This window comes from Thunnus albacares, chromosome 16 (genome assembly GCF_914725855.1).
Source record: "Thunnus albacares chromosome 16, fThuAlb1.1, whole genome shotgun sequence".
NCBI lineage: Eukaryota > Metazoa > Chordata > Actinopteri > Scombriformes > Scombridae > Thunnus > Thunnus albacares.
Window position 1 is genome coordinate 3,063,809 of NC_058121.1, and position 23,502 is coordinate 3,087,310.

At 39.2% G+C, this 23,502-nt stretch overlaps 1 long non-coding RNA gene across 1 annotated transcript in view; it reads left to right on the forward strand.

Annotated features, from left to right (window-relative positions):
• The window catches only part of LOC122965351, a 30,766-nt gene extending 13,456 nt beyond the window's left edge, over positions 1 to 17,310 (forward strand). The window contains exon 2 of the long non-coding RNA XR_006398210.1: positions 16,824 to 17,310. This is a non-coding gene — a long non-coding RNA (uncharacterized LOC122965351). The remainder of the gene's footprint in view (positions 1 to 16,823) is intronic.
• Positions 17,311 to 23,502: the final 6,192 nt, after the last annotated feature.

Below are 23,502 nucleotides of genomic sequence, written 5' to 3' on the forward strand. Positions count from 1 at the left end.
ATTGAAACAACCAAGTAAACAAACACTCCATCCGTTTAGTTGGAAACAGTAGCGGTGGCAGTGCTGCTCAGAATTCAAATCTGTGAAATGGTAATCTCTTTTCATGGTCCAGGCCTCCTTGCTTTTGTCCTCAGAGGGACTCCCACTGAGATCCGTGACTTGATTTGAATAAGAGGCACAGAGTTGGCACCTCACTGCAGAGGGAGCACTCTAGAGATAGAGTTAGACCAGATAGATGAGAAAAGACCTATAGTGTGTCATGGCAGTGTTCCTACATCAAAAACACCTGTCCTCTGGGAACCACAGTCACTTTATTACAGTAGATTTTGGCAACTCTGTACAACAGTAGCTTCATTTGGCAAAGGGAGGTCATATTTTAATTTCTAGAAATCATGAAATCACAGAACTGCGTAGATTAGTAATGCAATCAGAAACTGCACTCAGTCTGTAATTGGTTTATACAAAAGCAGGTTGAGAGTGACTAAACATCTGCAGATTCAGTTTTCTCTGAATACAGTGCCCACTCACTCTAATTGTCTAGTTGTCACTAAGTGAAAGTAACCAAAATTGAATTTTGAATAAAATGGTCACACCACTACATCAGTAGAGATTGTTTACTTTTCTGAAGTATCTGAACCTACGTCCAACTACAGCCCATCTTTTCTAAAGGACATTTTAGTTATATGGGTAAATGGTACAAAATTGTCCAATTCCCAACGCTGAAAGTTGCATTCATAGATTTTTTTGGACAGGTAAAGGAACAAGGTGAAAACACACAATAAGATATATTATTACCTTTTACAGCTGTAATGGCTAACATTTTAGGCTATTTACACATCCAGCAGACACAGAGCAACATAAGTATTCATTTTGAGTCGTGTTTCTGCCACCTGTTAAATGTGAGTCAGAATTCACTCTCCTTTTAGCTCCAATTTCGTCTCCATAAACTCTTGAGAAAATTGTCTGTCTCTTTAGCTGCTAGATATTTGATTTTCTTAGCCAGTCTTTGTTGTCAGGTATGAAGTGTACAGTGGATTTATCAGAGCATATTTGCTGGCTGCTCCAGCTAGAAACGAGTTTGATAAGGGTTTTAGCTTGCTAAATGCTCAATGTTCTTCACTAGCTAGTTGCTAGAAGCTAGTTCTTTACTAGCTAGTTATCTGCCTATTGGTGCTGGACAGGTAGTAGTTCTGTGGCTGGTAATGATGCTGTTTCTGTAAAACCAAAACAATTAGCTGACAGTGGCTAAAAAGGTCTGAAGGAAATATCAGAGTTGATAATTATCTGTATGTTCATCACTACAAGTTACACCTTTCACATTAGATTTAGTTATTTGATCCATTGTTAATATAAAGAATATTTAGAAGAATATTAATGGTGCAGCTTTAAATGTTCATTTTGGAACACAACAGTAAGGTATTGTTGGATGCCCACTTCTCTAGTGAATCCAACTTGGAAGTAAAATATAGTGTCACATCATAATATTGATAGATTACAATTCAGGCCCTTGTTTAAAAATAGAAGATATGTTAGTCTATGATCCTTTACTGTTGCACCAATGTGGGATGCAAAGGATTATCAAACACAGACGTTGTAGGTGTGTGGAGATGACGGTAAAAACAAACTTGGTTTGCTTCCAAAAGTAGCTCTCCAAAAAAGGAGATTGGTTTTCTGCCAGTGTGTCAGGCCTTGAGCCAAATGACTTTTTTAAAGCTTGAATAAGAAGCAGGAACGGTTGAATTGTGAGCTGTTATTGATTTGAATGGCGGTCAGTCCATTCTATCCGTTGAATATCTGTGTGTTTGGGGCACACTCCAGGAGGAAGAGGACCGTTACAGTCTCTCCAAACCTGCTGTCAGCCTGCCTTTATTGATGCCCATGCCACCACTGGCTCACTGACTGATTGCTGGATGAACATCCCCCTGATTGATGTGACAGACAATTGGCCTGATGTCCCAACCCCCCCCCCCCCACTCCTTTCACACAGCAGAACTCAGTGAAGACAGTGAGTGTGAGTTGGGTGGTGTGTTTTCACTGCAGCAACCCCAGAGACTGACTTCAAAACTTTTAGTGGGTTGGGGTTTATCCAACAGGCCGGCTGGCATCAGCAGCAGATTGGTGCAATTGGTTCGGTGATGAAAAGGGATTTTTTGCCCCAACAGACATTTTGTTGATGAATTCAAGCAGTAACAGAGCCTGTAGGGAATGTAATCAATGAGCAGTATCCACACACTTCAAGGTCCATGCCTGCTGTTGCATTTGAACTCTTACCAAACAGCAAAATTTTGTCAGGTCTAATACTGTTGAAGGCATTCAAATCATCCTCTGTGTCAGTGGGCTGATGAATAGTTAAAGAATGTGCATTATTTCTTATCCAGGGGCCACTGTATAATTCCCTGTTGGAGCTGTTGCTTGCCTGTCAAAGCCATTGTGTTCACATTCATGTTGCCATGTCAAGTTCTTTCATTCAGGGTGTCAGGGGCTCCAGCGATACGCTATTAAAGTTGTGTTATCTTGTGGAACCGGGCCATGGATGTGACACTTTTCACAGCCTCTTCAGTCAGGCAGGCAGGCAGGGAGGTGGGCTGCTGTTGCCACTGAGGAGGAAGACATCAGGGCCAAAGGCTGAGGTGCTGCCAGTCCCACATCCTGTGCAGCCTGCAGTGTGGAATCTTGATAGGGAATTTTAACCAGGAGAGGAATTCTTAAAGACCTCAGTATGCTTCTAATGAACAAGGTTGCAAGACATGGCGAGTATGTTCATTTAACACACTGAAGTGCTTCGCTGATCTCCAAGACTTCTGTGTTTTGCATGATTTTGTAGTCTTGACACTACAAAATCAAAGTGGCACATACATTCTCACAATATCAGCTTAGAAACAGTCGTTGTGTTGCCCTCAGTTGCACATACAAAAATTAGGGGACATAATTGTATCAAGAATGAAAAGAGGGAGCTTGAAAGAGACCCTGCCTACTTTTGCTGCCTAAAATTGATGTGATTACTAAAGTGTCTGCTTCAGAGAGTTAGACAAATTATTGGACACAACACTCTGTGAGATGATCTGACGAGCACTTTGTTTGAAGCATACTGAGACCTTAAGTGAATTCATTTAATTTGAAATTGTTTTTTTCTCTTTTAAGAGGCAAACTGTCACATCCATGGAAAAATTATACTGTGCCTCACAGCTTTACTTCCTTTTTATACTACTTTTTTCTATTTTTTTTAATAATAGATCCATATTTTCTTTATTTCATAGAAATAAGTGAATAATTCTTGTGTTAAGTATAATTTAGATTTTCTTTTATTTTTATTTTTATTGTTGGGGTTTTTTGTTTGTTTGTTTGTTTGATTTTATGGACATCTTAGTATTTTGCACATTTGAAACAGGCATGGTTGACAGGAGCAAAACAAACAAACAAAAAAACCCAAATTGAAATCTGAACAGGAACCAATAAGACCACAGACAAAAATGTTATCTATATGGCCAAAGGTCTGTGGATACCAAAACATTGCATGAGAGCTCAGCCCCAGGCCAGAAGTACACAGAAGTATTTGGAGAGTGGTGTCTACATAAAATACTTCTACTATAGTGTATATAAATGTCATTGTATCAACTGCATGACTAAGTATGTAATACTCTCTGGGAATAACATAATATAAGCACCATAATCAAAGTCCTTAGACACATTGACACTTTTTGCACCACCTGGTTGCTGTGTATTGTCCTGTAGGCATGAATTAAATGCAATAGAAGTAAATGCAACAATGACAATTCACTTATTAACACTGTAAAAGCAGGATACTCTGCCTTGCACTTGTGATATACTGCTACAGGCTCTCACCAGATGGTTGCGGTGTAATCAGACCAGAGGCTGAACTGTTTGCCCACGTTGAGCCAGATGGAGGCTCAGGATTGGACCCATCCACAGAACTAATACCTTGCTCCTGGACTTGCCTGTAGAATGATGAGGGAAACTTCGAGTAATAAAAATGTAAAAGAAAGTGGCTGTTGGCTCTGACAGAGGACAGGGCAGCTCTTCCATACCTTCAGTGTGAGTGAAGGTCCTCCAATGTTTCTCTGTGTCTCATCTGTTTGATGGTTGCCTCTCTTTGGCAGCGATCTGCGGTACTTCTGGGGCAGCAGTTTTAATGTTCGTCTTTCTGTGCTATTTTTAACACAAAAATTCACTCTAAATCTATTATTTCTAAAATGACAGTCCATCAATTTCATGTCGAAGTCAATTAAGTCATGTTGAGTACATCTCAGACTGTCAAAGCAGTTGTGTAATGTCTCTGAAGGAGCTTTGTCAAAAATAACTCAAGTGACATCACCCAGGTATCTGAGCTTGGGCTTGAAGACCACAAATTCTCTGCATAACAAACTCTGCTGGAGTTTGAAGGACATGAGTGTTTTTGGGAAGTATGGGATTCAGTGTTTTTTGAGATTGCCCCATACTAGGAATTTAAAGTCAGGATATCTTGGGCTTATTTTGCGTTGATTTTACTCACAAATTTTCCAACTCCATAAATCATTAGTACTTTTTAAAAGCAGTACATGTTTGGTTCCAGTCAGTCACATTGAGGACAATCATGAAAAAAAAAAAATCTTCAAATATATTATTTAAATTAGATCCAAAGTAGGCAGCACCTAGCAGTTATTGCATGGCCTTATTTTTTATTTTACTTTTGTAAAAAAAAAAAATGTAAATGTAAAATATAAACTCTACAAATTTTGACCCTTTATTTGTACAAAAACTACTTTATTTTTTAAATGCCAGAATATAGTGTAAAATATTTCATCCTCCAGTGTCTCAGATTTTAATGTGTAAGCACAATATCCCAAGGAATTATGTTCATTTTGGACAATTTGCACTGCATGATTTAAAACCAGCTGATGTTCAGTCCAATGTGTGTGATTTTATGCAGAAGACCAGAGTTTGCATCGCAGACCTGCAACAACTTTTTTATTAATTGTAACCACAATATTCCCCAACCTTTACCGAGTGTTTTACTTGCCATACCTTAACCAGTTTATTTGACATAACCACAATTATATAAGCTTAACCATGTTACAATTGCCATATGCAAATATTGTAGAGAGCAAGACATTTAAAAATGAAAATATTCTGGAGTTTTACAGAATCTTACAATATCTACATTTTGTCTGCTGTTGGGTTGTAATGTTTGCTTTGTAAATGGACAGAAGGACCCAGTAACTAACAATATAATGACAATAAGATAATGTAGTTAAACAGTTAGGCAGCTAGGATGTTCCATTTGTATGTCACAGCAACATACAAACAGATTTATCAAATTTGCACTGTCACTACAGACTGACAGTAAAAACACAGCCGCCCTCAAAAGAAAAACAACAGTGTAGGTCAAAATTTCAGTCAGCAAAAACAACCTATAGTTAGGTTTGAGTGACAGATACCATCTAGCAGCCACAGTAATTATAATTTGGAGAAGTGAAGCAGTACAAATGACATCAATATAAGGTGACAAATTTCCATATTTGGAGGTGGATTTGTTAGGTGGATGATAGATAGAATGATGCTAAAAAGTGACTTACCTGCAGGAGACTGCAACTCACACCCTGTTTCCAACCACAAGCTGGGACAGTTTTTTAAATAAATGTAACAATGATTGTTGTGGTGTTTGCCATTATCACAAAGGTTGCCTAACTTTAAGGAAGTAGTAACTTTAACCCACACCATGTTTCAAGTGATCATTTTAACCCAAACCATGATCTTTCCCTAACCCTAACCAAGTGGTTTTTGTGCCTTAACTTATCCAGACCTTAACCACAGACAATAAAACCATGTTTCATCATCACACAATAAAATATGGTTTGTAACGGTTTTGGGAAGCACACACAGAGGCAGCATATTGGAAAACGCTCCAATGGGTCATTCTGGAGTGCATGGTACAATCGACCTATGTGGTCATTTCATTGTGAGGATGTGTTGTAAAAACAGTACAATACAATACCAAAACACTATATTTGTATCTGGTTCACTGTCTGGAATATTAGGGGTCTGATAGCCTGTTCTGTCATAAAGCTACAGAGAGGCACCCAAAAGTTATAAAGATGAGCTACATGGGTTGTAGTGCATTGAAATCAATCAAAAAAATGAAGGAAACAATCGACTGACTCACCATGAATACCAATTTTATCTCAACAAGTAGGAATTGGTATTGATGTGGGACAATAGCAGTTGTCAAAGATTCCTAGTCATGGAGGAAGATAGCCACCCACAGAATCCATGAAAGATGATTCAGTGTCCCAAAGGAAATTTGTCTGGGTGTCTTCTTTTATTTTCCTCCTTGAAGAAAGAACAAGAAAGGAAAATACATCAAACAGAGAAATGAGGGCAGATGTAGGCCACGGCTGGAGAAGATACTTAATCAACCTACTGATGTCAGTTGCACAAGTGCAGATAGTGCACATCTTAATTGCTGTCATTGTCTTTTTCTTCCTTTTTCTCAGTGAAAAAGAACAAACATACTTTTATACACTGTCACCTAATCATTAAAGTGTCTGTTGTCTGTCTGGCTTTAGTTCATGAGCAAGAAACACAAAACACTTGGTGAGATCAGGCCTGTGAATGAGGGCACACGGCTTTATTTTTCCTGTTTATTTCCATCTAAAGCAGATTCCTGCAGCATAAGGTGTAGCAGGGATCCACAGTCTATCCTTTGACACTGGCCTCATCCCCGTTTTCAAAGTCAATTTAGCCATCCTGACTCGTGGTGTGCCAGCGAGGAGAACCAAACAATAGACATCACCGAGAAAGCTCCACAGCAATTCATAAGCGGTGGCTTGGAGAGGTTTCCCGCCAGTTTTATCAGCAAACCGCCAATGAATATGCTGTTAAACAAACAGCCGTCCAAACAGGACCACCGTGCCTAACGTCATTATGCCAGTGTCCTCGGCTCGTCAACGGAAAGAAAGCGCCAGCCTCGTCTCAGGAACCCTTGTGGGGATTTAACCATACCAGAATTCTGATCTGACTTGGACAGCATCCCAGAAAGCAGCAGAGTTAATAGCGTTTCTCTCTATTGAATAATGCTTTGAATGTGTAATGTGGCGCATACACAGGAGTGCAGTTTAATGTTCCTCTGAGAGAACTTCATTTCCTCTGCTGCAGAACGATGAAAAAGTGAGCTTATTTTTTCAATTTAAGGGAAGGTCTAGTTGAAGACACCGTCCAGTTTCTAGACAGTAATCCATCTCTGAACATCATGATGATCGCCTTGGTGCTGCTCAGCATTATAATCCAGCCAGCTGAGTGTTTTAGCTCAGTGATTCCCAACTAGGGGTATTTGTGCAGTTGCCAGGGAGTGCATTGGAAGTTCAACTAATTAACTCAATTAAAAAGTGGAAATATAGTGATTTGATTAAAATAATATTTCCACATATTTGTGTTGAGAAGTAAAATAAAGAATCAAATGGGGTTTAAAAACATTGGGCTGATTAACTAATACCATTGTGATATGAAGATTTTTTTTATTTTATATATATATATTTTTTAACATGATGATGATAGACAAACTTAGACTGATAAAGTGAAGTGTGGTAGAAATATTACTTGATTGTTTCTGTTGTTGGAAATCGCTCCTAGCATTTTCAGCTGGTTCAATGAGATGAACATTAGTCTAAATACTTGGCATGGTTTTTTGCACACATGAACCATATCGTGGTGTATATTGACGTTGAGAAAGACCCTTGTGATTGTCATGATATGGATTTCAACCATATCGTCCAGCCCTATTACTCTATTGACCTTTTATTTTTCCCTCCACGTTGCCACATGTTTGTTATGTCTCATATTTTGTTTTCCTTGCCTTGTTTTGTCTGTTTTGTTTTAATATGAAATAATAAAAAATTAGGGTGATGATGATCTTTAGGAAATATACAATAACCAGTAAGTTTCCCAGCTGAGTCACTTGTCACCATATGTTGCAATTGAAAGTGAGTAAAAACTGGTTAGAAAGAGAGCAGAGAAGTTGAACGTTTGCTAAAAGTGATAAATGATTGAAATAGATCATTATGGCAATGGATAAATGGTTTAAAAAGTTAGATAAAAATAATGAGTAAACAGTGGAAATAGCTAAAAGTAATGGATAAATGGTTGAAAGGTCCAGTTTCTGCCACTCCAATTGGTAGTGGTATGAATGCAAACCTGACCAGAGCAACCTAAATATTGACAATTAAATTGTGTGTAAAAAAAACCCCATTGTAACAGTATCCTCTCTTATCTAATTAATAGTATGAAATAACATCCAGTTTATAATCCATTCATAAGAGAATGGTGGTCCTCTGAAGGTCATCTGATAGGGCTGCAGTTATACATCAGACAGAAAGGGTTGATAACCTCTGTTATAGCTCACCTTTCCTGACTCCCAACCCAATTCTGTTACATGAGGGGGGAGAAGAAAAAACACTCTCCCACTGAATCTGCAAAAAGGTGCAAAAATGCCTCAAGAAATGTCCACATATGGCTTGTGAGCCTATCAATAAAATATTATCTGAATTTCACAGGGGAATGAAGGAATGAATAAATTAATGGCAAAGGGCAAAGACATTTCCTTTCAACCAAATCTCAGCAAGTCCCAGGATACATAGTAAGAGAGAAAACACTTTTAACAGTCTAAACAAGTCTTATGACAGCGTTTGTCACATGTGAGTACATTAAGACTACTGACATACAGTAGATACAGTATTATCTACTGTAAAATATACCAACTACAATGAATTATTATGAAATTTGCTACAGATGTCCATAGTTGTCATATAGTCCAAAGGATGAATTCTACAGAAACTCTGACTTTTCATCCAGCTCCACCAGTAGGTCTCATCCACCACTTTGGTTAATGACAAGACAAAACTAAATGAACTTGCTGTTGCTATGGTTCAACTAGCAGCACTGTGGGAATACAGCTTCATCATTTCCAGACACATTCATTTCTGAAATCCTCAAATTAAAGAGAAAATACTAAGGACATGACCTTGGCATCCTCACTGGTAGCTGGTTGCTTACATTTGTATCATTCCTATGAGTGACATTAACATCCAGAAAACAAAATCACTCACCATTTTTGAAAAGAGAACAAAGCAACATCTTTTGTTACAATAATGTTCCCATGATGTGCTTACAACACACACACAGCTGTGACTACGCTGCTGAAGATGATGGATGTTGAGCCCGGGACAGATTAAAATTGAATGCCCCACAAGATCTAAGACTACCAGGAATATTTGTTTATTTGTCATCCATCCAACAATTTTATTTTCGGGTTTGTAATAACCATTGGCCTCATGTGGCTGCCAAAGTAGCTATACTTTTAGACATTTTCTTAATCTGTTTAGCCATTATGCAGTAGTTCAGTGCTAATGCTTACTGCTGTGTTTCTTCTAGTGTATTTATATGTGTACTTTAAATGAGAAAGAATCTTTCCTGAACAGATTTTGCCTTTAACCAACTTAACCGTCTTCTTTCTTTTGATTTATATTGTCCTTCTATTATTATTATTGTAATTGTGTATTTGTTGCTTACAATGTCAGTTCTAATATAGTAGGCCAAACCACTCAACCTAGGGGAAACACTGCTAGTAAACCTGCCATACCAGCTTAAAAGGTGATGATATGTCAGTGTTGTGTGTGCTGGTTTCCACTGCCCCCAAGTGGCCAAAATGATCAGTAATCGCAGGTTTAAGTATCAAAGTTCTCTGGCTCTGGAGATAGTAGCTTTCCAGGGCTTTCAACCATATCACACAGTTGTCATCAGTGGATGGAGTTCGCTCAGTTGTCATGGATATGATTTCATCTACAGCACTTCTAGGACTTCTCATCCGTGTTGGCTTAAAAATAAAGTAAAAGCAAGAGAAAGAGGAAAGCTGAAAGCTCTGGAAAAAGCTAGTGAGTGGACCTTGAGTTTGTATTGTTTTGTTGTGCTACAGTTTTCACTATACACATATCGCTTATAATAATGTCAAAGAGCCACTGTACAGTCATAATTTTACAAATTTCCACTTATGTTTATACATAGCTGAATCAGTCCATTTTAATGTTAATGTTAATTTGCCCTTTGAGTGTTCAGTAAGAATGGAAATGTGAACATCTACATTTTGCACAAAAAAGATCCTGTGAGGGGGGTTAAATTTATGCTTGGGGCCCCAAAAAGGCTAGGGCCAGCATCCTGCATCCATGGAACCAAAGGATGTTTTCTCACCCTAACACTCAGAAATAAAGAGTAAGATTTAAAGCTTTCATGAAGTGGAAATAGTTGGAATCATTGTGGTGTTACATCAGTTGTCATCTGTATGTCTGCAAGTAGCAAAACAGGCATTATATACATGCAAATGTCACAGATCATGACTTTAAACTATTTTTCTGAGGCATAAACATTTCTAAAGCTTTAATCCTGGTCCACTTGTTGTTTTGTTTCCACTCTGGCTCAGACAGTATTTGGTGTCTTCAGGCTGCAGCGTCTCTGCCTGAGCCTGTCCACATGCCACGCATGGCTGTCGGGGCCACCTGTTGAAATGGTGGGTGGCTAATTCTAGTAGTGCCTTCAGACTCCCTCTCCATTACACTCCATCTGACAGACCACCGGCTATACCAACCAACCACTACCAGCATTCCACCCTCCATCCATACAATCCCCCCCCCCCACCCCCCAACTCCAGCGTGCCCCCAGCCGGCACCCTGTTATGGCAGCCCCCCTTGATTGATGGAGTATCCTTACTCAGGGTTAATTTACACTCCTGAATAATGCATGGAATGATGCCACCACTCCATTCTGCAGCTCACCATGGGGTGAGGCTTCTGCACTGGAGGAATCAAGATGTTTTCCTTTCCTTTCCTTCTTTCCTTCGCCGCTCATCCTATAATAGTTATCACTGGAGGCTGGGGAGCTTTTTTTAGGAGATGACAGTTGGAGTAGGCCAAAATGTTCTTTTGCTATTTATTATTGAGCTGGTGAGAATGGTAAACCCCATCAATAAACCATGAATTGCTAACATGCAGGACATTTCAACCAAGATATGTTTTTACCTTTTATCTCTTTCTCACCTAAAAAATGTTTCATCGCTAATTTTGGGCCAGCATCTGTAAAAATGTGGCTTCTGGGTGTTTCGTGTTGTATATGAAAGAAGTGGGTTTCATATGAAGTTTTTGTAGCCGCATTTTATTCATTGTGAATTAAAGGGCATTGTCTGCCCTTCAGATGACACTTGCTATTTAAATAATAACATCAGGGATATTAGTGCAAATCATTTTTTTCAAAATCTGTACAGAAGTCAAGGTCTGTGTTATTTTGGCACCTGTCTAGTCTTTGACCAAAATGTAGATTAGCTTTCTTTCATTGGATTATTGTCTAGTTTTAGTCAACAAAAGATGCATTTTTGGTGCTGTTTTGGTTTCTCGTGAGGTTAGTGGAAAAGAAACTGTTTACCTTTTTATACCAGACTGTAAGAGACTGTTAATACACACATCCCTCAGCTCTATAGTAACACAACAGACTGACTATCCTCAGTCAATCCAATTTCTACTCCCAAACTCCCAAATGCACTTTTTAACAAAGTTGTAAGTCACTTACTGTGAGTTTTGCTGAAGTACCGCAGCTACCTGTGAGCTCCACTGCAGAGCAGAAGCTAACTTAATCACTAAAACACTGTCCACTGTCTGGATTCAACTTGAGTCAAGAAGCATGCATGATAACACTAATACAGTAATATTTCATTAGTGAACATCTAGATAAAGATTTGGATGGTCGCCAGCTGACATTAACCCTGAGCTTGTTCTTATGATAGCCTATAAATATGAAAGATAGCAGACTGACGGTGACATTATTGAGTGTTGTTGGCATGCATATAATTGTGCTTTGTCCCAGCTGTTTTCTTACTGTTTCTTGTCTAATATTCAGTGGGATTGTTGTCTTTTTTCCTTCAAAGAACAGGCAACATTAGCTAACATTACTAGCAGAGACATAATATTATTGAAATACAATATGCTGCTTATTAGTACAACAGGTCAAGCAGCTAAGTCAACCTCAATCAGGAGTGTACGATGTATGACTTAATTAAAACAGTAATTAATTCAGTTTTCAATTTATGTCTTACACATTATCATTTAGTTTTTATTTGTTGACACGTTTCACAGTTTTTGTTTTCAAATGTTACTTTAAGTTTTAGTCTCCTTTAATTGTGATAAAAGGTAAATAAGATTTTTCATTATATTTGTTAGCAGAGTAACACTGCTGGTAATCTTAGTATGTGTGACAGTCTTTTGACTTGCAGTTACACTTACAGTGAGTGAAGAAGCTATCAATAAAAGATAAACTGTAAAATCAGCTTCATCACCCCTGAAGCTCTCCTCATGGCTGGCACCTCCAGCCACCACTCCCCTGCACCTCCAGCCTGTCTTTGATGTCCAACACTCAAGGGGCGGGGTCAGTGTGTGAAGACTAGCCCCGACGAAAAGGATGATTGATGGTGTCTCTGCCGTCCACAGACACAGGAACACCCCTGAAAGCCAACATATGCCACTCTTTTTACTGTGTGCGAGCCCCCCTGCTATTTCGGTCCCCCTCTCCTCTGTGTCTCCATTTTTCATAAATGACAATTGTGCTGCTCAGCACTTTCCCAGTCCTGACTTCAGCCAGTTCCTATGGGGAAGGGTGTATCCCAGTGTCCAGACAATGTGAAACATCTCCTGAGTAAAGGAGCTGATGCTGGACAAAAAAAAGTCAGCCACGCCACACAAAATTCATATAGCTAAAGGTAAGGGTTTGCTGTCGTTGTAACTAGGATGAGGATGTTCAGGTTGGTGAAATATTATGTAACAGGAAAAATTCTTCTTTGTCAAAAAAATAGCCACATAGTTTTCTAATATCAGATGTTTGCTACCTCATACCACATGAGATTTAAGAAACTGATTGAGGTTATCAAGAACACATAGTTTTAGAAAAACAAGTAACTTCAGTGCCAATACCCATTCAGTTCAATTAAATTCAACACTGAAACATTCTTTAGTCGCTCAAAGGCAGAGCAAGGATAACTTGAAAAGCCTTTATTTAGTTGGGCACATAAATGGTTTTACATACAGACTGGTTTCAATATCTTTACACAGAATAGCAGATATCAATCATCATCTACATTCTGTGAGGTCTTAACCGCTCAGGGTTTTAAACCATTAATACAGGCTTTTAAAGTACTCTTTCTAAGGCAAAGAGTGCTGGAAGAACATTTCTTTTTGGTGTCCAGCTTTTTCATCTTTAAGAGCACCTCAAGGCTCCCTGGACGTACTGCATGACACTGATAGAGCAACTCAACATGGTCAACTTACTTGTTCTGGGGCTTTCCACCATACTGCACAGCTTTCCATCATGTTTATCAAGAATCATGGAATGTTTTAACATCTGCACTTCTGTGACAACTGAACAAACTGTTAATAAAGACAGTGTGATACAGTCGAAATCTCCTGAACAAGCAAGTAAGAGAATCTAGTGAGTGAGATCGTTTCCAAAGTAAAAAGATGAACTATCCTCAAAAACTCTGAAACTATTATTTTTAAAATAAAATATTTTGGGTGGGTGACCAGAAACAGATCAATTGGGTGACCAGAAACACAACTATAAATTAATGCAAATGGTGCTCTGTGTCTGCTGGGTGTGTAAATTACTAATTGTTTGCCCACATGTTAGCTATAACAGCTTTAAAAGGTGATATGTCAATATTGAGTGATATGCTGCCCCCAAGTGGCCAAAAATCTGTTGATGCAGCTTTACGTATGCAAATATCTTGTAAGTGTTACTGATGCACAGACAACAAAATATAATAATCTTGACAACACAAATAAATGAATTTTATCATTTCACAATTATACAATAGCACACAATTCAGCTACAAGACAGCTGTCATCTTTTTCAGGAATGTAGCTGATTTTAGACATTCAGACATTGTTCAGAAGTCGCATTCGGAAATGTGAACAAAGCCCCTTTCCCCGGAACAAACAAAAAAACACACACAAAAAATAAATAAATAAATAGCAAAGGAAAAGTTGAGAGTTATTGCCATTAGTAATTGAGTCCCTTTACAGCACAGATGATGGGTTTGTGCTGCTGGATAAAGTGTCAATCTTAAAGCAAGGCTGTGCTTATTGTCCAGCTGAGAGACCACCAATCATCTCCCAGCCGATGCATTGTTACAGTCTGAGTATTGACATGCTTCATAAATCAGAGCTATTGGATTGCCAGCTGCTATTTTTACAGTGACATGACCTGCCTGCCAGAGGCTTCACATCCTGGTGTGCGTGTATTGACCTGATGCTCTGAGACAGGCAACAGTCAGGAGAGCCCACCATTATTTCTCCTGAACACACACATACGCGCATTCACACACATATGGGGGTCCATTATGTACACTCACACAAATTCCAATATTAAGGATAGGGCTGGATAGGATAATTATTATCGTTATAAAACGAAAATTAGCCGGGCTAAAAGTTGTTTTCATTTTCGGTGTAAGACTGTTAATATGTCACTTTTAGTACGTTTTAATATTTTCGCACTATTCACAATATGGGGTCAATTTATCCAAATAACGCCTGGTTGTAAATCTGCTGCGACGTTTTCAGAGATATGAGGAGACGCCAATGAGAGCTGCTAGCCACGACCAGCCAATCATCTTAGGTGCTAGCAGCCCGACTCCTGAGATGATTGGGCGGTCAACGTCCGTCATCATCCTGGGGAGAACATGATCCATGAACTGATCGTCGCAGCTCTTTTCTATATGATATAATTCCTTTTGGAAGATAAATGTTGGTCTCACAGATGAAATCTAACAATTGTAACTGCCACATTAGTTAGTCTGAATGTAAAGTGAAACGTCATGTTCTTACTGGACAGAACAACAGCGCTGCCTCTGGGGCTCTATATGTATACATATCACCACATTTACATACATATAATTCATCGGATCATGTTCTTCCCGGCATGATGACGCAGGAGTCGGGTTGCTAGCAGCTGAGATGACTGATTGGTCCTGGCCAGAGGCTCCTCACATCTCTGAAAACGTTGGAGCAAATTTCAGAACAGGCGTTATTTGGATAAACTGACCACACATTGTTAATCTACATGGTTACTTTCTCGCCTGAAAAAATATTAAAACTTAATAAAATGACATATTACATAACAGTGCTACAACGAAAATTACAAGAGCTTTGAGCCTGCTTTAAAATCTCCGCTATTGCTGCCGCTCGGTGTGAAATGCATTCTGGGATACTTGGCTGCATACTTCAGTGTAAACAGTCTGCTAGTAAAGGCATACTTATTCATTGATTTAGTAGGCAGTATGCAGTACATACTCTTTGAATATGTAGTAGGCAGTACGTTAGTATGTGATTTCGAACACACCCAGAGTCACGTGCTGCCAAGATGACGACGGCTGGAACAGCTCTCTTTGAGCTTCAAAACCGCTCCTCAGAAACCAAAGGGTGACGTCACGGTAACTACGTCCATATTTTTATACAGGCTATGGTTTTTCCTGACTCACTGCATACTCGCTAGCTCCCGCTCTCTGCCAATCACAATGCAGGAAACATGACATGACTCATAAACAACCAATCCAAACCAAAAAATAAACAACATAGGTTGTACTGTATTTACAGCATAGGCTCATCCAATACATTGCAAACAATCTACGCTATATGGCAAAATATATTGAATTGAACATATTTTCTCTGAACAGAACATATAAGAAACTAGTGGTAGCCAAGAAATTCAGTAATAATGGTATTTAATGTCAGATTAAAGTACCCTCAGCTACACCAAAATTAGCAAATCAATTAATAACCCGAGAAAATATTGGCTTAAACCAAAATATTACAACACAAAACTTAAATCCCCTCAGATTTCTTTGGCAAAGTTTGCTACTTCCCCTTTTACCACTATTCCCCTATAGCAGACTCAGATCGAATACTAAACTACACTCTAAACACCACAGTAGGACCAGACACACACTCATACAGTTGCGGGCCTGTGCGTCGCTCAGGTACGGTGCAGCCAACTTAGCCTCAGCAGAGCAAAGACACAGAAAGCCCAACTCACAGTTCAACATTAGTCTGGGAGGAACAGTTTGTGGTCCGAGAGATGAAAGCTGATGGCAGTGGAGGTGGAATCCTCGTTGGGAAGCAGTCAAAAAGTCTTTTCCAGTCAGTAATGGTGTCCTATTGTCTAGAGACTCACCGACTTTAGCACAGACACACTCGTACAAAATATTTGCCCTAATCAACTGTGATTAAGCAAGAAAGGTGCGTTACTGTCTACAGATACACTCTTCTTACGTTTATTTAAACATTCACCAGGTTATCTACACAAGCACTAACTCTGCCCTCTACCATTCTCTTACTTACCTACAGCCAATTGCCACAGGTGGCACTCACTGATACCTACAGTAACCAATCAAAAAAATGGCTGCAACTAAAGGCACAATCTGTTTTTTTTTTTAATTTAGTTTACCCCACCGCTGCTTTCAATATTGTGTAGAACTGTTTATTTTAACTACTTATTTAACTATTTATATCCTATCTTATTTATAACTAAATTATCTTAATCTCTGAGTTAACCATTTTTTCTTTCTCTATTAAACTGAATTACTTTCAGTTTAATTGCCTTATTGAATTATTTTCATCTAACTTATTAGGAACTAACTTGTTTTAATCCCTTGCTTTTACACCGAGGCTATGTCAACAAGCCTTGCTTTCATTACCGAGCAAGGGAATACAGGCTAACGCGAGATGTCTTCCATCTGTCCACAGCCATTATGCTTCCCATTATGTGGGACATCTTCATTTCCATCTGGAGAGATGTGCGACTGGATTGAGCTGACTCCTGTGCACTGATGGAGAGAGACAATAGACTGTCAGGTGTCCGGTCCCATTCACGCCACCCAGCCATCCATTTTCATTAAGCGTGTCAAGAAGCGGACAGCATATTTTCTATTGGACTTCCACACATAAATTTGTACCAAATAAGAGGGCTGCCATCAAAATATGACAGCTTGTGTCGCGAAAGCGGAGCAGGAGGGAGATTGAGTGGTTGCATGGTTGCCTTTTTGGAAAAGCCTCGGCAACAAACGCCCCGGCCGATGATTCCGTTGAACAATTTCTCATCTTGTGAGATTCATTGTTGGCCCAGAAGTGTTGTTTTGCCACATTATATGCATTTGTCATCTATTTAAGCAGGAGGAGATGGAGCAAATACAATTTATTAATCTTTGTTGATGGAAATTAAAGCAAAGTCAAGGCACGGCGATGGCACGACCCACCAGTTTTTCAAATTAAATGAAATATTTCACCGACCTTGCCTCCAAAATTGAAAAATGATTTCTGAGCATTTGCTCCTCCTTCACAATAATATCACTGGTGCAAACAATTACAACAAATAATTAAAGACCAAAGCTAACAAACAATTGCTGTCATTACCCATTCATGTACCCATGAAATCCATGAAAGCCAAATGCTGTCATGCTACAACTGTGAATACATTAAGATTCATGGCCTTCACCAAGAACCAACTGTCTTTTTGCCTTGTGTTGCGACAATAAATAAGGTCTAAATCTGATCATTATGAGGCAAGATCTAAAGGTATGATTTGCACATTTTCTAACATGATTTCTCAAGGACATGGAGCAGCTTTTAGGGATGTTCTTCCTGATGGACATCAGGCACACTGCCATATGGAAAGTTCTTCTGATTCCATCAGTACGTGTTTGATGTCTGTGCATTCTGGTTTGCACCAAGAGTGTTGCATTAACTAATCTCAATGAAGTTAATCAATTGCTTTACTTTTGATTCCAAAGAAAAAGTCTAAATTTGATTATTATTATTATGCAAAATATAAAGAGCGCATTTTTGGGCAATGATTTCTCAGGAACATCGGGCAACTTTTTACAATATTTGTACTGAAGGATCCTGAATAAACTAATAACATTGCAAAGACTGAGTTCAGCTGATTCCAGCCATATGTGACATCTGTGTGTTCTGGTTTGACCAAGTATATGAGTCCAAGAAGCAGGGGTATATTTGATGCGTATTGCATCACACAAGAGCTATGATTCATGACATTCACATAAGTTTTTTTTTCTGTTTTTTGTTGCAATAAGTCAAATATTTTTGCACTATTTTATTTAGCACTTTTTGGGCATTTTAGTCCTTTATTAGATAGTTGACAGTAGAGATGTGACAGGAAATGAGGGAAAACACAGGTCTCTGGCTGGATGCTAATCAGGGTACTGTTGTACACGGTTGGTGCCTTAACCCGTAGGCCACCAGGATGCCTTGATATCTAATACATTTAAAGCAGCTTTTTCCCATTTATTTGGCAAAGGAGCAAGCTGAAAACACAAAATTAACAAATCATCACCTTATAAAGTTGCAGTGGCTAACACTTTAGCAAATAGTACAGAGCAACTATCATTAATTTGGAACTGTGTTTCTGGTCACCTCACATATTGTAAATCTGATGTTCACACTCCTTTTTGCTCTGGTTTGGTCTCAACCAACTCCTGAAAAAAAGCATCTAGCTCTTAAGCTGCTAAACACTATGCTATATTTACCAGCTAGATGCTAACTGTGTCTGTCTGCTGTTTGGTCCTGAGCAAGTAGTGTACAGTGGGTTTATCAGAGTTTTTTTAGTGAGAAGAGTGATGAGACCATATTGCAAATTTGCAGACCGTAAAAATAGAACTGTAAGCTTATCGGGATCAAAAGCTCATGTTTTTTAACACTTTAGCACTCTCTGTCGGTTACAGACCCCTGACCCTAACCCGGAAAGATTAACAATTGAATAGTCCTTCATACTTCAAGCTTTTGCATGCAAGCTGATGTGGCAATCATCATCTGGATTGATCATTAAAATAGTGTGACAGTTCCACTCGATGCAGCTCAGATCCTGCTGTGTGACTACAGGGCCTCTCTGACACATTATCCACACACGCTTAGCAGACAGCTCTCCATCTAATGACTCTCTATGCACTTGCTCAAAGTCATCTTGCTGACACGCATGCACTCAAGCCAATTAATATGCCATGACTTCACATGACTGCATCTGACTGGAAATCAGATATCGGCTCTGCTAATTTGAACAATATACAGAGCAACGCTACACATGACAGCCGCTTCCAGTTGTTGTCACAGATGTATCGACTGGCATCGGAGCACGAATAAAAATAGCTCAATACAGGGCACGGCGTGTGAAGTTTCTGAAGCACTTCACTGGCTTGTCATGGTTAATTCTTAGTTGTTTTTTGAGATTATTTTTCATGACATTTCTGCTCTGCTGGACAGTGACAGCAGGGAGTGACAGCGGAGACGGCACAGAGGGAAGGGATGACATGCAACAAAGGTCACGAGGAGGGGACATGTCACGTACCTCAACAAACTGTCAGCACGTCCCATTCATGCTTATTTCTTTGCTTAAACTTGCAGACATTTCACATTTGCTTTTAAACTTTGTATTGATTAGCATTTTGCTCTCTAGAAGCCCGTCTGTTTCTCTAACCTGTAATTTACTTTGTTTCTCAGCAAACAAAGTGCAGTGGAGACTAGAGACAGACGTTCTTCCTTTTGCCGGGGTGATAATAATAATTATGAAAGCAAATAAAATCTGATTACATCACTACAGAGAGTGTAGCTTCTTAACAGAGCTACACTGTGAAATACTGTAACAGAACAACCATATGAACATATCAACACAAAATTACAACTGCCATAGTTTTGTATTGCTGACTCATTGATACTCAGTTGAAGTCTTAATAAACATATGAGGACCAAAATTATTTAAATGAAAACGTTGGTATATTACTTTTATATTCATATATCTGTTGTTCACTGGGGTCTGATGACATTGTATCCAACAGGCCAGGACACACCAGCAGTCAGTTAAGCTAGATAAGACAGTTTATAAGCTAATTTAGTTTTTAACAGTTTAGCTGAATTAGCTAGCACTTTATTTGGAGGTAAAACAGAAAGCACAGACAAAATGCGAATGTGCACAACTATCCAAGTATGGATTTGGGTCTGTAAACAGTGATTAATGTTTACAACAGACTGTCTGGGTAATAATTTTACTGTTTTCATTTGTTTTCTCTTCCAACAAAGTTTGCAAGCAATTACTTTGGAGGGTAAATTGTAAATTGGTAAAATGTTATGATAAGCTAAATACCAAAATGATGAAGCAATGAAAATAAAACCCAAGTTGTAATCAACTGCATATTTACACGTCACAATTTTGTGACAGCCCAGTATTCCAAGGAGTTTAGTTGATATCTGATGAATTGCCAGTGCATGATTTGATTGATGATTTTCCAATACCAATGTTCAGTGCCAGTACAAGAACAGGTGTGTTTTGAAGACAGGCAGAATGTAATTGCTGTGGAGACCAAGCTGAACAAGCAGTTTAGTCCCATTTCTTTCAAACTATTGATGTTGGCTTTTTTTTACTTTTGCGGAATAACCACTTCTGCTAAGGTGGCTGTATACTCCTTCAGACATGCTTGTTGGACAGTGAAAAAGCCCATTAAACCCCCTTCCCCCGCACCTTTCTGATGGCGGATAAGGGGGGTTGCCATTTCTGTAACTTTTCCGAAATGGGCAAGCCGACATTCACGCCCACTTCATGTAGTGATTGGTTAGCTGTGCGGAGATGAGAAAGGAGCCAGGGTCTTCTCTCTCTAGCTCTCCTTTTTCATTCATGACACAATTATTTGTGTCACTTTTCATGTGAACAGCCGAGTGCAACAGTATGAATGTCTTCTAGAAGAGACTGTCTGAAAATATTTGCCATCATCCCCATATTTAAGTGATATCACATCTTCCCCCTCTCCCTCCCCTCGCTGTGATGGTTGGCTTTTCAGTCCACCTTTTGTTGAAGCTGCTCAGAAAAAAAATTATGAACACATTTGATTTCTGGTATGGTTGGACAACACGTCATAAGAACCGCTTCTGAGCGACCATAAATCGACCCTTAGCCTTACTAACCATACTGTGCTTACCATGTGAGATATTAACAAAATATTTAAAATCTGAAAACTAATGTTAAACAAGACCAATAGTCTATAGCCATGTTAGCAGCTCTGTGAGATCGTATACAGCAGTGAGCAAAATGCTAACATCAGCATGCTAATAGGCACACAGTGACAATGCTGACATTCTGATGTGACAGATACAATGTTTACCATGGTCGACATCTTAGACCTGCGTGTTAGCATGCTGAAATTGGCTAAATACAAGGTAGGGCTGAGGCTAATGAGAATGTCATTTAATAGTGACTTTACACCTGGTGAAAATCTTGTTTTTGCTGACCTCCAGTGGTTTAACTTCTCTCATTGCCGCAGTGATGTACAGGTATACTCCAGGACCCCGTGACATCACTATGAGGTGTTAATACAGGTGCAACAAAACAGACTTTTGACCACACCTAACCACACATTCATTACAACAAATCCACACTGCTTCTAGAAACGTAAGAAGCCCATTGCACCAGACACCAGAATCTCATGAATATGTTTACACCCAGGTTTTTGGACTATTCCATGTAGAAATGTAACAGCGTTTTGGTCACAGGAGCCCAAATAAACTTGTATCCAGATTATGCCGGGTCCTCTCTAAAGAAATCATTATACTGAGGCATGTAAACAGCTGATCCAGGTTTCTGATTGCTGCCTATTTTCACAGGAAAGTAAAGGTGATATTGTAGTATTGCCAGAAAATAATCCAGATATGGTGAACTTGACTTGTTGTTATTGTCTTATATTACTAGTGATAGGACCAACAAGGCTTTTATAATTACAAGCAGTCACACTAGATTCAGAGATGACCTGAACCTGGCAGAAATGTCCAGCAGTCAAAGACATGCCTGCACACACAGCAGACAGTGATCAGAGACCTGCTCTCTGCTAGCAGTGTGTTCCATGTAAGTATAATATCCCAAATATGATTAAAAATAGAAAATGACTCATAACAAGGACAGTAGCATGCATGTAAATGAACTCAGTGGTGCACACAGTGTGGTGTGCCATTTAGCAATTTCATGGTCATGGCTGTGCATCAAAACTGCTGCGTCATGATAATAGAGCCCCAGGTGTTTGGAGCTACAAATATAAAAGCTTTCATGTTCAGGGTGCGGGTTGCATCAGTGTTATGTTTGCTATATCGGTGTTAAAATGTCAAAGAAGATTACTTTTAAGTGCAATTTGGTAAGTTGAAAATGCAATTCTTTCTGTGAAACGGTGAGTTGATATTTCCCAAAGCTTGCAACAGGCCAGTGTTTCACACTGTTATGTCTGAAACAAGTCCCCGTGTGAAGGCTCCATGTAAGCTGGCCCCTGATGCTGAAAGAAAATAGAGCAGAAGGCAAGTTAGCCAACAGAAACACTGGACACTGCTGTCGCTGGACAGGATGATGGGTGAGCTCTATGGGAGCCGAAGCAGGCAAATACAACAGGCAGGTGCATCATTTCGTGGGACATTTTGTTTTAGGGTTCAAGCTTTGACTTGTGTATGTATGTTTGCACACAGGCATGAAAGGCCACTGTAACACGCACAATAAAAGTCAGTCAAGGAGACGGTGACGTGTTGGAATGGCTGGTAGGGAGGTTTAATTACAAGCCTTTACCTAAGCATGACTTCAGCCTGTGGACTTTGGAGCAGCCTAAGTTTGAATTAAATTTTTCTCTTCCTAACATAAGGGGGATTTCCTGGAAAACATCTGCAGCGTGTTAGGTAGAAAACTATTGCTGTATTTACACAGCTAGATCAATAGAACTCTGTGGGGAACTCTTTTCTATGACCCACGCTAACAGATGGTGGAGCGCTGTCACAAGGTCAGTGCTGGTTGGTCAATACATCTCATTCTCTATTCAGATCAATCTACTAACTAGGCCGGGTCATGTGTATGTGTAACTAGCATAGTCATGATAACACGATGCTCATTATACTGTATGTGTCTGATCAAGCTTCAGATGGCCCTTCTGGTAATTACATAACTGCAAAGAGCACTGAAGCAGTAGGTTTAATATACGCAGTGACTTGAGGGTGAAGTATCTCTATACTGGAGTGTTTCATCCCAGCATTAGCTGTCCACTCTCTCCTTCATGACATGTACTACAAAGCCAACATAAGATGATGGCTGGCATCAAAGCAGTGCCAGTGGTTCTGAAGTAATGAGTCAAAATTTAAGACCTCTGCCTGAAAAGTTGTGCTTTTAAAAATGAAATCATTTTGTTTTGTGACATTGGCTGATTCAGTTATTTAGTACACTCAGAGATTTTGCTGCAACAGCCTTACTTAGTCTGGTATGACCAGTAGTTTATGGTGGCTAATGTTAGCAGACTTTAGGTAGATATTGCTGTGTGTAACTGACATTATCAAATCAGCTGTTAAACTTGTTCAGCATTTAAATAAAATTCAAAAAATAAAAAATAAATACTGTATATAT